The following is a 13756-nucleotide window of genomic DNA, read 5'->3' on the forward strand; positions in this document are numbered from 1 at the left end:
ATAAATATATATAATTACAAATGGTCTTATGGAATTAGTAGTTATTTTTAGAACTACTCAACAGGTTATTGCATGGGGATCTATCTCAATTTCCGGATCAAATTTTGAATTAGATTTAGTTAATTACCTTATAAACCCCAAAATAACCATTAAGAAAATTAAATTAAATTAAATATCCAAAATATACTCACACAAAACAAAAATACTAGACCTGACAATTCATGTCATTGGATCGTGTTTGTATTGTGTCAGTTCAGGTTTCGTATCAAAAACCTTCAACTCTAACTCAATCCAAATTAGAATTGTATCGAAATTTTTTAACCTTAACCCAACATTTTAATATCTTATCCAAATTGACCCAAACTATCAATTGTTTATGTTTTTTAAAATATTTTTATCATTTTAATTTTTTTACTAAATTACTCTAATATACTATTAATAAAACATATAATTTAACATTTTATCTTATAGACAAATGGTTTAAAAATTTATATATTAAAACTTTTAAAACACATCAATAATCTGACTATCCAAATTAAATTTTTACTACTTAGTAATAAAATAAAATATTTAAATAAAAATCAAAATAATATGAGTAATTATAATTATACAAAGATATAATTATATGCAATTTGTAAATATTTTAAATTCTTACTATAAAGATATAACATATAATTATAAGAGTAAGAACTTTAAAAGACGTCTATAATTTGTTAACCTAATCAAATTATTCCTACTTAATAATAAAATAAAATAAACAATAATAAGAGTAGTTATAATTAACTATACACAATCTATAAAAATTTCAACTACTGTTACATTTTGTCTTTTAGCATTTCTATAATTAATCTTTAACAAATTATATTAAAGTAATATTTCTTCAAAATAATTGAATCAATTCAGATTATATCAGGTTACTTTTTTTTGAACCGTAACACTATTTGATTTAATTTAATGTCGTATCGAGTTGAGTCGAAATAAATTTTGTCTCAAAAAACTCAATCCTAACCCAGTATTTTTCATGTCGTACCATATCAGGTTAATAGGTCGTGTTGAAAATTGTCAGTTCTAAAAATTACCCATATTTATCAACACAAAGCAAAAATACCTAATTTATATGAATTGACCAAAATACCCTTATATAAAGAAGTAAAACTGGCATTACATTTCAACAAAATCATTGTTCAATCTTATGGAAAATTTGTTCTCCTATGAGGCTTCCCTGAGGAACATGAAATCGACAATTCTCCGATGATTTTTCTAGTTTTTTGATAACGAAAATGACAAAAGAGGTTAGCACATTATCCCTTGTCATTTTGGCGTTGAGATTTCACTAATTGAAATAAAATTTCAAGTGTCTTTAGTTAGAGTTTTCGATTTTGGACATTTGACTTTATGGGTCGATTCTTGCTTGCTTAAGATGAATTGGTTTAGTGCTATTATGTTAGAATAGTTGTAGATTCGTCTTTTGTTGAAATGGCACTTGAAAATTATATTTTAGTTAGAAAATATGGATCTCGAGGGTCAGCACTCCACCTTAGAGACACAAGGCCTTGTGCAATCTCGGGTGAGAGGAAAATTCCAATTTTTTAAACAGTTACCATCTTATAAACCTCATGGGACCTTGTGGGAGAAGGGAAATTTTGATTTTTTAAACAGTGCAACTCACTAGAAATCAAGGAGGGGGAAAATTGTGAATTTTTAAATAGTATTGATTTTTAAGGGGGCAAATCTTGGCAAATTGATAATTTTTATATTTTAGGGTTTTTCGATGTATAGTTTTCAAATCTGATATCCATTTTTTCTATTATAAGGTTTTTCGATATGTAGTTTTTGAATTTCAGGTCTGTTTTTTCAATTTTTCCTATTCTAAGATTTTTCGATGTGTAGTTTTTAAATTTCAAGTCTGATTTTTTATTTTTCCTATTCTAGGGTTTTTCAACATGTAATTTCTGAATTTCAGATTCGTTTTTTCAAATTTTCCCATTCTAGTTATCATTGATGAAATTTAAACATTGATGTTAATATTACAGTTTTAGATATGTGAAATGATCGACACACTATATAATTAGGTAGTTTTGGTTGATATTGATGTGTTTCCACAGATGTTCAAATGGCAAACGAGAGAGATCACTGGATGGAGTCATGTGATAATTATAGTCATCGATGATAAGGTATACAATTATTAATTGATTTTAAAATGTTTATTCATATATTTTAATAAGCAGGATGATGTAACTTTCCCTTTTGTTCCTTCAAAAAATGAGTAGGCCACACAATGGTATGTTGATAACATTGTCTACATAGGTATGTTAAGTCCCCATCTTCCTCTTTGGCATCATTTTTGTTAGGAGATGGAACATCTACTCCTCGTGATGTTTTTTCTCTTGTTGTGTCACCCATAGATGTTCAGCCCCTTGGCCCTAAGGCCATTATACCTATCAATGTTCAACCCCCTTATTGTTGAGCACACTACTTGTCCAAAGGTTCAAACCCCAGCCACTGAACCCACTACTCTTCATGATGTTTAGCCCACTGTCATTGAGCCTAATACTCGTCTTGATGTCTAGCACCCTACAACCAAGTGAGATTTATTATTAAAGGATTGATGTCTCGTTTAGAAGATAGATAAGTTGTGTGGAGGACACACTGACTCATATTTGCTCAGATATTATTGATCAAATAAAAAAGCTAAAGAATTTTTATTTATTCGTTATTTAAATTTTATTTACCGGTTACATTGACATGCATATCTTGGTACTACATGCTTGCGATAATGCTGATGGGCCCTCACCCATAGGCCCTATTATTCCATCTCCTCCTCAGCCAAGGTTAGTCATAATTTGTTATGACATCCTATATGAACTGTTATTGAACAATTTATTATAAATCTTCGAACAGGATTATAACACCTCTTTTCAGATATATACCCATAATGAGAATATACCAAAAAAGGTATACACAACTAAACTATTTGAAAATTTTAATGTATAACCATAATTATAAAACGTGCAAAAAGGTGATGTAATAAAAACATTTTATTAACCAATGCTCATATAATATCATGTGTATGAAAATATTAGTAACAATGTCAATAATAAAAAATGATGAAACTGAGTAACAAAAGACCCTTCTCCTCATACAGCTACTAAATGGACTGTTAGATCCTTGTCTGCCCTACTACTCACCTTTACCTATAAATAGAAGAAAGACCTATTAAGCTATCTAACTGGGACACCTTGATCACATAGGAAAATTTTTGGTAATAGTTTCTTCCCTTACCACGTAAGCTAATCAAAACTATTAATTAACTATCTAGAGATAACCCTTACCTCGGGTACATATGTGGTGTATCACACTAATCACATAAGGAATATCTAAAGCCACATCCTTACCATGCACACTCGAATTAAACTAGGTGGCTACACGTCTTGGTGTTGAGTGCATAATACATTTTATGGGTATTCAACCCTATTGATTTCACAATTATCGTCACTTACACACACAATTGGTGACTATCTAGTTGTGTGACACAAGCCTTAAGGTTGTTGACTTTCGATTCGAATTCAATTAGATCTGAGTTTGTGTTATCGTCTACACAGTTAAATATCTCATTTGTGTTTTTCTTGAATTCCTTGCCCTCTAATAGCTTATTATTCTTCCCTTCTATGCACATAACTTAGAGGTATAATCATTTTTTATTTTTATCATGTATTTCTCTACCCATACTAGTATGTCTCATAACCCATATACACGGGCATGTGTTACTCAACACACAATCATGCATAGAGTAGATGCAAATAGGAGTTGACTTGGATACACTCCCATGCACAATGATCCATGTATGCAAGCCACGTGTCTTCTAACGCATGTCGTCCACTTTTAAAAGGTTATATACGAGTGTGTATCCCATACCATATAGTCATGCATATCTTCTCTTAGAACAAGCTTAGGGTTTTCAGACTTCCAAAATTTATGAAACGACACATGGGAGTGTATAAGACCATACATGAATGTTTGTCGCTATTTGGAAATCATGTCCTACAGTTTTTATGCCTCTCTAATTACGATTTCAATGATACTCACACCACCAAGGCACAAACGTCAGTCTTTAAGCATCCTAAACATATTATTTTCACTATTCTTTTTACCACAGCACATATATAGATAATTTCATGGCATCAAATCTAAGAACCATGAACATTTAAGCCAAAACACACAATCAAGAAACTAGACATGCATATAACTCATCCTATTCACATATGAAATCCATTTCATCAATTAGATCATTACAATCATGTCTAAATCACTTTAGATCATGTGTATAACATAAAAACTTCATAAAGTTTATGATCAAACAAGGGAAGTTGCTCCACTCACTTGGATTCTTGGTGAAAACATTTTCCTTGCATAACTATGATGATTTTGGTGATCATTGGCAACTTCATAGGTGACGAAAATACCTTTTTTCTCTCTCACACTCTTTGTTTTCTATAGCTATGAAAGATAATGGAAAAGAGTTCAATTATCACGTTTTTATTTTATCTCCAAGACGCAATACACAAGCGTGTGTAGACCATACACAATCATGTGTCTAGTTGCATAACTAGGACAACCTCTGTTTCATCACGATCATAAATCTGATCCACTAATTAACTTTCTATTGACCACACACGATCGTGTGCGCCTTCATACACAAGCTTGTATCCTTGAAAATCATTAATCACTGAATTTAAAAATTAGAAAAAGACTAAAGTATCTTTGGGCTTACTTGTGGGTGCTACAAAGGTATTGGGCATAAGGGATCATAATTTGAGGGTTCTCTATGTACGTCGTTCCTAATCGTGGAAGTAGGTACATTATTATTCTTAAGTTGGTTAAATGCAGTTCAATCTAACGAAGTGATTAATATATATATATATATATATATATATATATATATATATATATATATATATATATATATATATATATATATATATATATTGTTGTCATTTTAGGATGAACACTTGTTCTTCCTTACAAACCTACCCTTCTAGTGCTAATAAAGAGGTGATTAACATTGCCTCACAAGGGGACGAGCTAGTCAATGTCTCAACACAGGGAGATCTTGATGAGGTATATGCATAGATAAATGTATATTTATTTATATATGTTTGCCAATGAAAACATTTCAAGATTATTTATAAACATTATGTTCCTCCTCCAAGTAATCATAGGGGTACAATTCGTGTACTTGAGAGTATAGAAGGATTCCTTAGTTAAACCTCCTCCTCCTTACATGTAGAAGGTAGTATTACCCATTCCATTGAATGTGTTAATTAAGATTAATTATTTATTTAACAAACTGGAATACATTCTTCTTTTCCTTGTGCTTTGATAAGGGTACATATAACAAAAACTAAAATATATTCCTTGAGGTATTTAGACATGTCAATGAGACCCATGACATTTTTATGATTTTTTATTTTTACTGAGCATTCCAGATTGAGACGTTTTGGTTTTATGCATAGTTGAATATTGTTCAAGGTGGAATAGATATGCCACTTTTTTTTAATAATTGGATAAGTCCCTCAAGTGTCATTTTCTTTGGAATTTTCACCACTCTTCTATGACCTCCAACATATTTCATTATGTTTTGATCACTTTGAATTCATTCTCCTTCGTAATGAATAGTAACATAACTCACCATTTCAATAATTACTCCTACAATACCCAATATTTCATAAAAAAAACATTTATAAAATAAATCTACATTAATTACGAATGAAAGAGGTACTAATATAATCAACTTTATTTTATGAGTATAAATTCTACATGATTAATTCGATACGAATTTTATTATTAATTTATCCCCAAAGCGTAAAAGTATCGCAATACCCCTACATTGTTAAATATCAATTAACTTATACCTAACTTGAACAAATATTAATTCAATTCCTCAAATTCAAAAGAGTTCCATGTACATCATATGTATTGGCAAATTTCATTTAACCCCTATATTGTGGCAAATTTTATTTAACACCTTATATTTTATCTAATATCATGCCCCTATATTTTATAAGATTTATTTTATGACACAATTCTATATCAATAGTTAAAATATATAAACTTGAATTAACGAATAAATTAAATTTTGAGTTAAAATTTGTATAAATATCTTATTATCACAAATTGATTTTCTTCTAATCAAACTAAAAAATACGAATTTTATTCTTTTCGAATAAACCCACAATATTAGATATTGAGTAAAACAAAAAATCTAAATGGTGTGAGGAATGCATGAAGGGTGAGGATTTATGTAAAAGACATAAAGGGTATTTTTCATAATTTTTAAAAATAATTGGGCATTTTCATAAGTAGTTTGACTTTTAAATATTTTCACTTTAGTCCTACAAACTTAGGTATTTTTCTTTAAACCCATTGTATTTGGACAATTAATTTAATTTCCGTAACAATTAAGACAAAATAATGTGCAGAATCTGAAATATCCATAATTCAAGGCTTTAAAGTCATATCTTGTCATATACATATTGGTTGGTTTTTTTCTTATTCTTATTTTTTTTTTTTTTGGATACAAAAATATTTATAGCTTGAGCCCTCTAATAATAAAGGAGTGGGTCTACATTACCACTTCCCAGCATGTGCAACAATTAAAATATTAAATACACCCTGCCCAAAGTATTCCAAAGATGACCAAACCCGAATCTAAAATATATACATAATTTTTTTTTCCAAATTAATTAACATAATTAAGTTATTTATTAGCAATTATTGACAACTTAAAAAAAAAAAAAGTGTATGAAGTGAATAATATATATTGAGAGCCCACTGGCCATACCAATACTTTCTGCTGATTTCTGTGTTCATGTGAAATATAGAAAAAGAATAAATAAATAAATGTATTAAAAAAAATGAAAAAGAAATGAGTAGGTCCAGCCTCCCTTATAAATTTGTTGGGTTAGAACATGTATGGCACACGTCATGGTCAAGCAAACAAAAAAGAGAAGAAGATTCAAATCATCTTTTTTTTTTTAAAAAAAAATCGAATTTATAATAAATATTCTTCTAAAATTCATTTATCATATTTTGAAATACCCATATTAAATTAATATGGGTAAATGGAACATGTTATAACTTGGTAAATCATTGAATAACACAATAATCTATTTTAACATTCAAGATTAATTTAATTAATGATAAGTTCAATGAAATATCTATTTTGCCACTTATACCTAATTCAATTATAAATATAGACTATCTGTTATATAGATTATTTCCAAACTTAACTAAGACAAAATATCGTTCCAATACTTTAAAAGGGTGTAAGTGTCATTAACTCATCACTTAATAAAAGATTTGTAATGTAATTATTTGATAAGAAAAATATTGAAATAAAAAGTGAAAAGGGAAATATTTGTTGACAAGGGGAGCCAGCTCACATAAGGCAATGTGGCAAAGACAAGCAATAAGATCAGGTATTTAGTCATTGTCACATGATCCCTAGTTTATTGTATTTAGAATTTTTAAGATAATTGGATTAATATTGACCAAATGTACATGTTAAATAAATGTTAGGTAGGTAAGATGTTGCATTCTTTAACAAACTATACATTAAAGCCTACTATAAATATTATTACCCCTCTTTCCAATTATTTAAATTAATTATAATATTTTTTTTTATCTCAATAATTTATTATTATTCATGTAAATAGTATTGAACACTGTAAGTCTAACATTCAACAACAACATTAAATCATAACCGATAATAATAAATAAACAGAATAGTGTGATAAAAGAAGTCAATTGAACTTTTATATAATCCATATATAGAGTTAAAGTTTCCAAAAAAATATTTTACTAGAATATATCTTATAAAAGTGTTTTTTTTTTTTTCTAAATGTTAGAAGTGTTTTAGTCTTAATTTAGTGTTATAATATACGATAATCATAATATTTCAGAAATTCCAATATAATATTTTAAAAATAATGGTAAGCTTGTTGGGCAAAGTCTAATCAAATTAGTTGATACACTTCATTGACAAACTAAAAGGCGGTCGCAGCCCCAGCCCAAGCCTCAGCCTTTTAAAAGAAATATATACGGACGTTGTCGTTGCAGTCCCCACCCCCTACTCATTCGTAGGGTTATGTATGGCATAATTTAATATAGTTTGGAAATTTTTTTAAACTAAATTAAAAAATAATTTAAAAAATTTTTAAGTTAAATTAAAAAAAATTAAAAAAATATAGTTTAGTTCGGTTTGAATCATATAATACATATCTTACGATATGATATATGTAAAAAATTATATGTTTGATAAAATTTATTGAATTAATATGACACAATAAATATATTATATGATACAATATATATCTTATGATACTATACATATTACTAATACAGATTAATACATTTTTTTAGAGATAATGATAGTGTAGTAAATGTGTATATGAAAAATTTTAAAATACTAAGAGTGTTTGTAATATTTTTTAAAATGATAATATGTCAATTATAATTTTTTATTACTTTATTAATATTTTATTTTTTAAAAGGTATATCATATGAATGATACACAATACATGATATAGTAAATTAAGTTTTGATACACAATTCAACTACCACGATTTAAACTTTTTAAAATTAATTATTTCTAAATATATATATCATTTAATAAAATTAATTCAATTATAGTTTTCTAACACATAATATAATATGTAAAATAAATATGAAATATATATACAATATACATGTAAAGAAAATAACAAAATAAGTATGACAAAAACAAGTTACAAATTTAATTGTTTATTAGCAAATTATATCATACATAGTTATGCATATGGATTTTAAAAAAATATAGTTTACAGTTTGATTCGATTTAAAAATCACCTAAACTGTACCCTAAACTGAAAAAATAGTTTGAAAAATTTTTAACTCAAACCAAACAATTTTACAAACAAAACAAAAAAAAATTATAATTTTTAAACAGTTTAATTTGATTTTACAGTTTGAACAGAATTATATACACCCCTACTCAATGGTATTTTTCTATCAAAGAAAAAAAATGTAATTATTACATTTTAGTAGACATGGCAAAGGGACAGCCTGGACCCCTTTTTTTGACTCAGCATAGGTTGAAACAACATGCTATTGCAACGGGTCATGCCAAGAGTCCGAACTTTAGGCTCATGAGTCGGCTTAGGTTAACACAACATTGTAGCTGTTTAAAAATATAAAACAATTCTTTTTTTTTAAGTTTTGCAGGTGTAGAATGGCTTCTGCACTCATAGAACTCGTTTGGCCAAGCCAATGATTACTGGCCTGGTCAACTTAATTTTTTTTTAATCTTTTTTCAAAATTTGTATACATAGACCTCCTCCCCCTCCCAAAATTCATATACAAATTCTCTTAATCTCATACTCTCGTATCAATCTACCATTCTCAAACTCTCTAAATTTGTAATCAATATTTCTCTGTGTATGAAAATTAGTTTTCATTTTTGTTACAATTTTGTCAATTAATCATTATTTCTCATTCATCAAAATATTACAAATAAAAAAAAGGCTCAAATGAGTTTAATCTATTTGAATACTATGACACTGATGATATTATTAATGATGCATATGGAACAAGAGCACCAACATGTGAAAGTAAACACAAGCGTGGTAGGAAAAAAAAGGAAACAAAAATTTATGATGTGGAATCACTTCGATCAAATAGAGGAAACGATCGAAGAAAGATTAATTTGATAGGTAGCTTGCAAACATTGTGATTCATATTTGACATGTGCCAGTTCGGGTAGCACTAGTCATCTTCGTTGACATATAATGAAATATTGTAAAAAAATTCTACATGAGATGAGAGGGCAACAACAAATTGCCTTCACCAAATTACAATCCATTGGTTGTGCTAGCACAACAGGAGGTTTGAGCGGTTTGGGGCATGTTGGAGAAATGTTCAATTCCATCTACAATCAAATTAAAATACGAGACCACATGGTCAGATATGCTATAGCTTTTGACCAATTTTCTTCTTATATTAAAGATGAAATTTTAGAATGAATAATGCATTATAGTGTTCAACCCACCTTAAAAAAATTTCTTAGGTCGTACCCTTTAGGCAAACATCGTTTAAATTATAAATTAATAAAATTAAAAATTATAGGAAAACTTAATAATAATTTTAATGGTATTATTTTAATTACTTTTAATTTATGAATGACAACAAATCAAGACATTACTCATTACATTGATTCTAATTGATAGTTTTACAAAAAAGTAATTGTTTATTAGAATATCCACATACTAGTGTTACAATTTATCTGACATTAAATTATATTTTTTTTATAAGTATAAAGTTAATGACTCTATTTTTTTTATACTATTGATAATGCAAAAAATAACGATACAACAATTGAATTAATATTGAATCATATATCTGTTCTATTTAGGGAAAATTATTTCATATTTCGTATTCATGACATATTATTAATTTAATAGTTTAAGATGGTTTGAGTTTAACTAAAAATCAAATATCAATAATCAAACATATCATTGCTTATATTTCATCATCCCTATTATGGATTCAAGCATATCATGAATTTTGTAAGTTAATGAGGTTAAAATGAAAAAAGTTAAAAGCATATATTAAAATTATATGGAATTCAATATACCTTATGTTGAAAATATATGAAAAGTATGAAGTAGGTATAACATGTTCGTCATTATCCAACAAAAAGATTTAAAACTTGCTTTTTGACAGATTATGATTATAAGATTATCATGGCTATAATGAACATATTAGAGCCTCAGAAAATAGTCACGGACCAATGTTCATATATGTATTATTTAATTACATGTTCAATTTTATATAATATTGAAAAACCCCCAATGACAAATTAATCTTAGAAGAAAGGGAGGAGAGGAGTGAATAAGATTATTAAAAAAATTAATCACAAAATTATTAAATGAAATCTTTAATCAAATTTTCACAAACAATAATAAAATAATCAACCAAAGCATAAAATAAAAAAGTAGAGTTTATAGAATACTGAGAATTTTTAAAGTAGTTCAGAGTTTTTTATCTCAAGCCTTCTATGTCCACTTCTTAAAGTAACTAGTTTGAAGTTTCCACTTGAATCACTTTCAAATTACACTAATTGAATCGAGATTGTGCCCTTTTACAATAATAATATGGGATTTCACCCAAACGTAATTAGAAAGAAGATTTACAAGTAGAATTTGTCTCTAATAGACTGATTTTACTAATTTGTATGAGTTTTTGGTTTCTAGAGAGAGATTGAGATGATTATTCTTGAATGCTTTAGATATATTCTCTAATCCTTTTGACTTTAATCCAACTTGTTTATATAGACTTGAGACTTGAAAGATCCGTTGGAATGATTTTACTAGGCGTTGACTTGTGAAAATGACGTTTTAGCTTTGAAAACACGAATAGATAGGCGTCCTCTTACACATCCCTACTTTGGTGCAAGTGCCAACAATTTCACAACACAAGGAATAAAAGCAAACTTTGAAACCATTGTCACATAATTGACTTATGCTAAGTAAATTATGTTTAAGACTATCAACAAGCAAAACATCATTAATTGAGATAGAATAATTACCTATGGTTCTAATGCTGATTACCTTCCTTTTGGAGTTATCACCAAAATTGATGTTTCCACCATCTTTAGCTTTCAAAGAGTGGAGAAGCTTTTGTTTTTGGTCATGTGCCTTGAACATCCACTATCCAAGTACCATTTGCTTGACTTTTGTTGTTAGCTTTAAGGCACACCTACACAATAACAACATTTAAGCTTTCTTTGGTACCCAAATAGTTTTTGATCCAATTGGGTTAGCCTTGAGAGTCCCCTTAAGAACCCAAACCTTTTTTATTTTGAAGGGTTTGTCATTCCTAATTGGACATCCTCTAATGGTGTGATTAACAAAAACATAAAAATTGCATTTCATGTGCAATGCATTAGGTTTCTTTAATGGCCTATGATTTTCAATGAAGGGGTTATACCTATTATAACCTAGACCTTCTTTATTTATCCTAAACCTTTGTGTTACTAACATTTTGTCTAATCTTTTTGTGTCAACTTTAAATTTATCCAATAATTTATTTGAAATATCAAGTTTCTTCTTTAATTCAATATTTGTATTTTTCATGTTATCTAATTCTTTAATCAAGGATTCCTTTTCATGCAAAGCTAGTTCTAGTTCATTTTTAGCCTTATCATGTTCATTTTTGCTACTTTCTAACTAATCTTTCATGGATGCAAAGTTTTTATGCTGTTAATCCAATTACTCCTATTGAACTAACATCTTTGCTTATTAATTTGCAACTTTATAAGGTTGCATAAGACAAGTTGAAAGCCATGAAGAAATTCCATGAGAGCATCAAAGTTCAAATTGAAAATGCAGATGAAATATACAAAATGAGAGCCAACAAGCATAGGAAGCCTTCCATCTATCAATCAAGGGACTTAGTGCGATTGCACTTAAGGAAAGAAATGTTCCCATCCAAAAGAAAGAGCAAACTAACCCTCAGAGCCAATGGTCTTTTTGAAGTCATTGCACAAGTTCGAGATAATGCATATGAGGTGGCAATTCCAAATGAGTTTGGAGGAGTCTTGACAACTTTCAATGTTGGAGACTTGACACCATACTTGGAGGATAAGAATCTTCTAGATTTAAGGGTAAGTCCTCCTCAACCTAGGGAGGATGATGTGAATTTGGGCCATGTTTTGAAATCGAGCCCTAACACTTCCAAAGGCAACAAAAAAGTCTAAGCCCAAGTTCATCCACTCCACCATTTGACCATCCAAGCTTCAATGAGATCAAACCACTTAATTGGATGCAATATGCTCTCATGGATCCATGACTAGCACCCAAGCCTAATGAACTACTTCTTCATTTAAGTGTCCTTTAATTAAGTATGTATTAGCCTAATTCTTTTTTTGATGTAATTGAACTCTATTATGAGTGTATTAGCTAGCATAAGGAGAATGCACAAGCCAAAGGAAGCCTAAAATAAGGAGACAAGGATGACAATTGCTAAGCTCAAGACTTTACCCAATTCAGCCAGGACAAGAGATGACACAAGAGTGGCTTCTTATTCCTTTCCTTTTTGGGCATGTCACATGATCTTTGACAATTAGGTTGAGATTTCAAGAGAGGTATTATTTTAGTTTATTTTGAATTCAAATGTGGCTTATTTTAATGTATTTTGACGTCTATATAAAGGCTCATCTCTCTCATGTAATATTTTAGACTTGATTAATGAAAATTATGCCTTGGTGCTTGAACAAGTTGAATCTTTTATCCTTTCACTACCTTGGCTAAAGATTAGTGGTAGAACCTTGGCCAATGGTTTGTCCTTTAAGCCTTAGATCCTTTTATAGTCACGTATTTTGCTAGTTCAGTGTTTATGTTGTTTTAGCTCACTTAAATTTAGCTAATATTGGACTTGGAATGCATCACCATTCACTTGATGATGAAAATCTCAGAGCTAATATTAAAAGATAGAAGTGGATAAGTGCCTTGTACAGTTATCAGAAAAGGTGATACTTATGACATTTAGTTTCAAATTTCATGTTGAAATATCATGGATTTCAAATAATTTTCTAGGACAATGTTTTGATTCACATCTTTGTTTAGACTATTGTCCATTTAAAGTTATCAAAGTTTATGCATATAAATATTATTAGTGTATACAGGTATGGGATGCAGGCCAAGTTCTTGATGTTATGGTT

This window comes from Mangifera indica, chromosome 9 (assembly GCF_011075055.1).
Source record: "Mangifera indica cultivar Alphonso chromosome 9, CATAS_Mindica_2.1, whole genome shotgun sequence".
In the NCBI taxonomy this organism is placed as follows: Eukaryota; Viridiplantae; Streptophyta; class Magnoliopsida; order Sapindales; family Anacardiaceae; genus Mangifera; species Mangifera indica.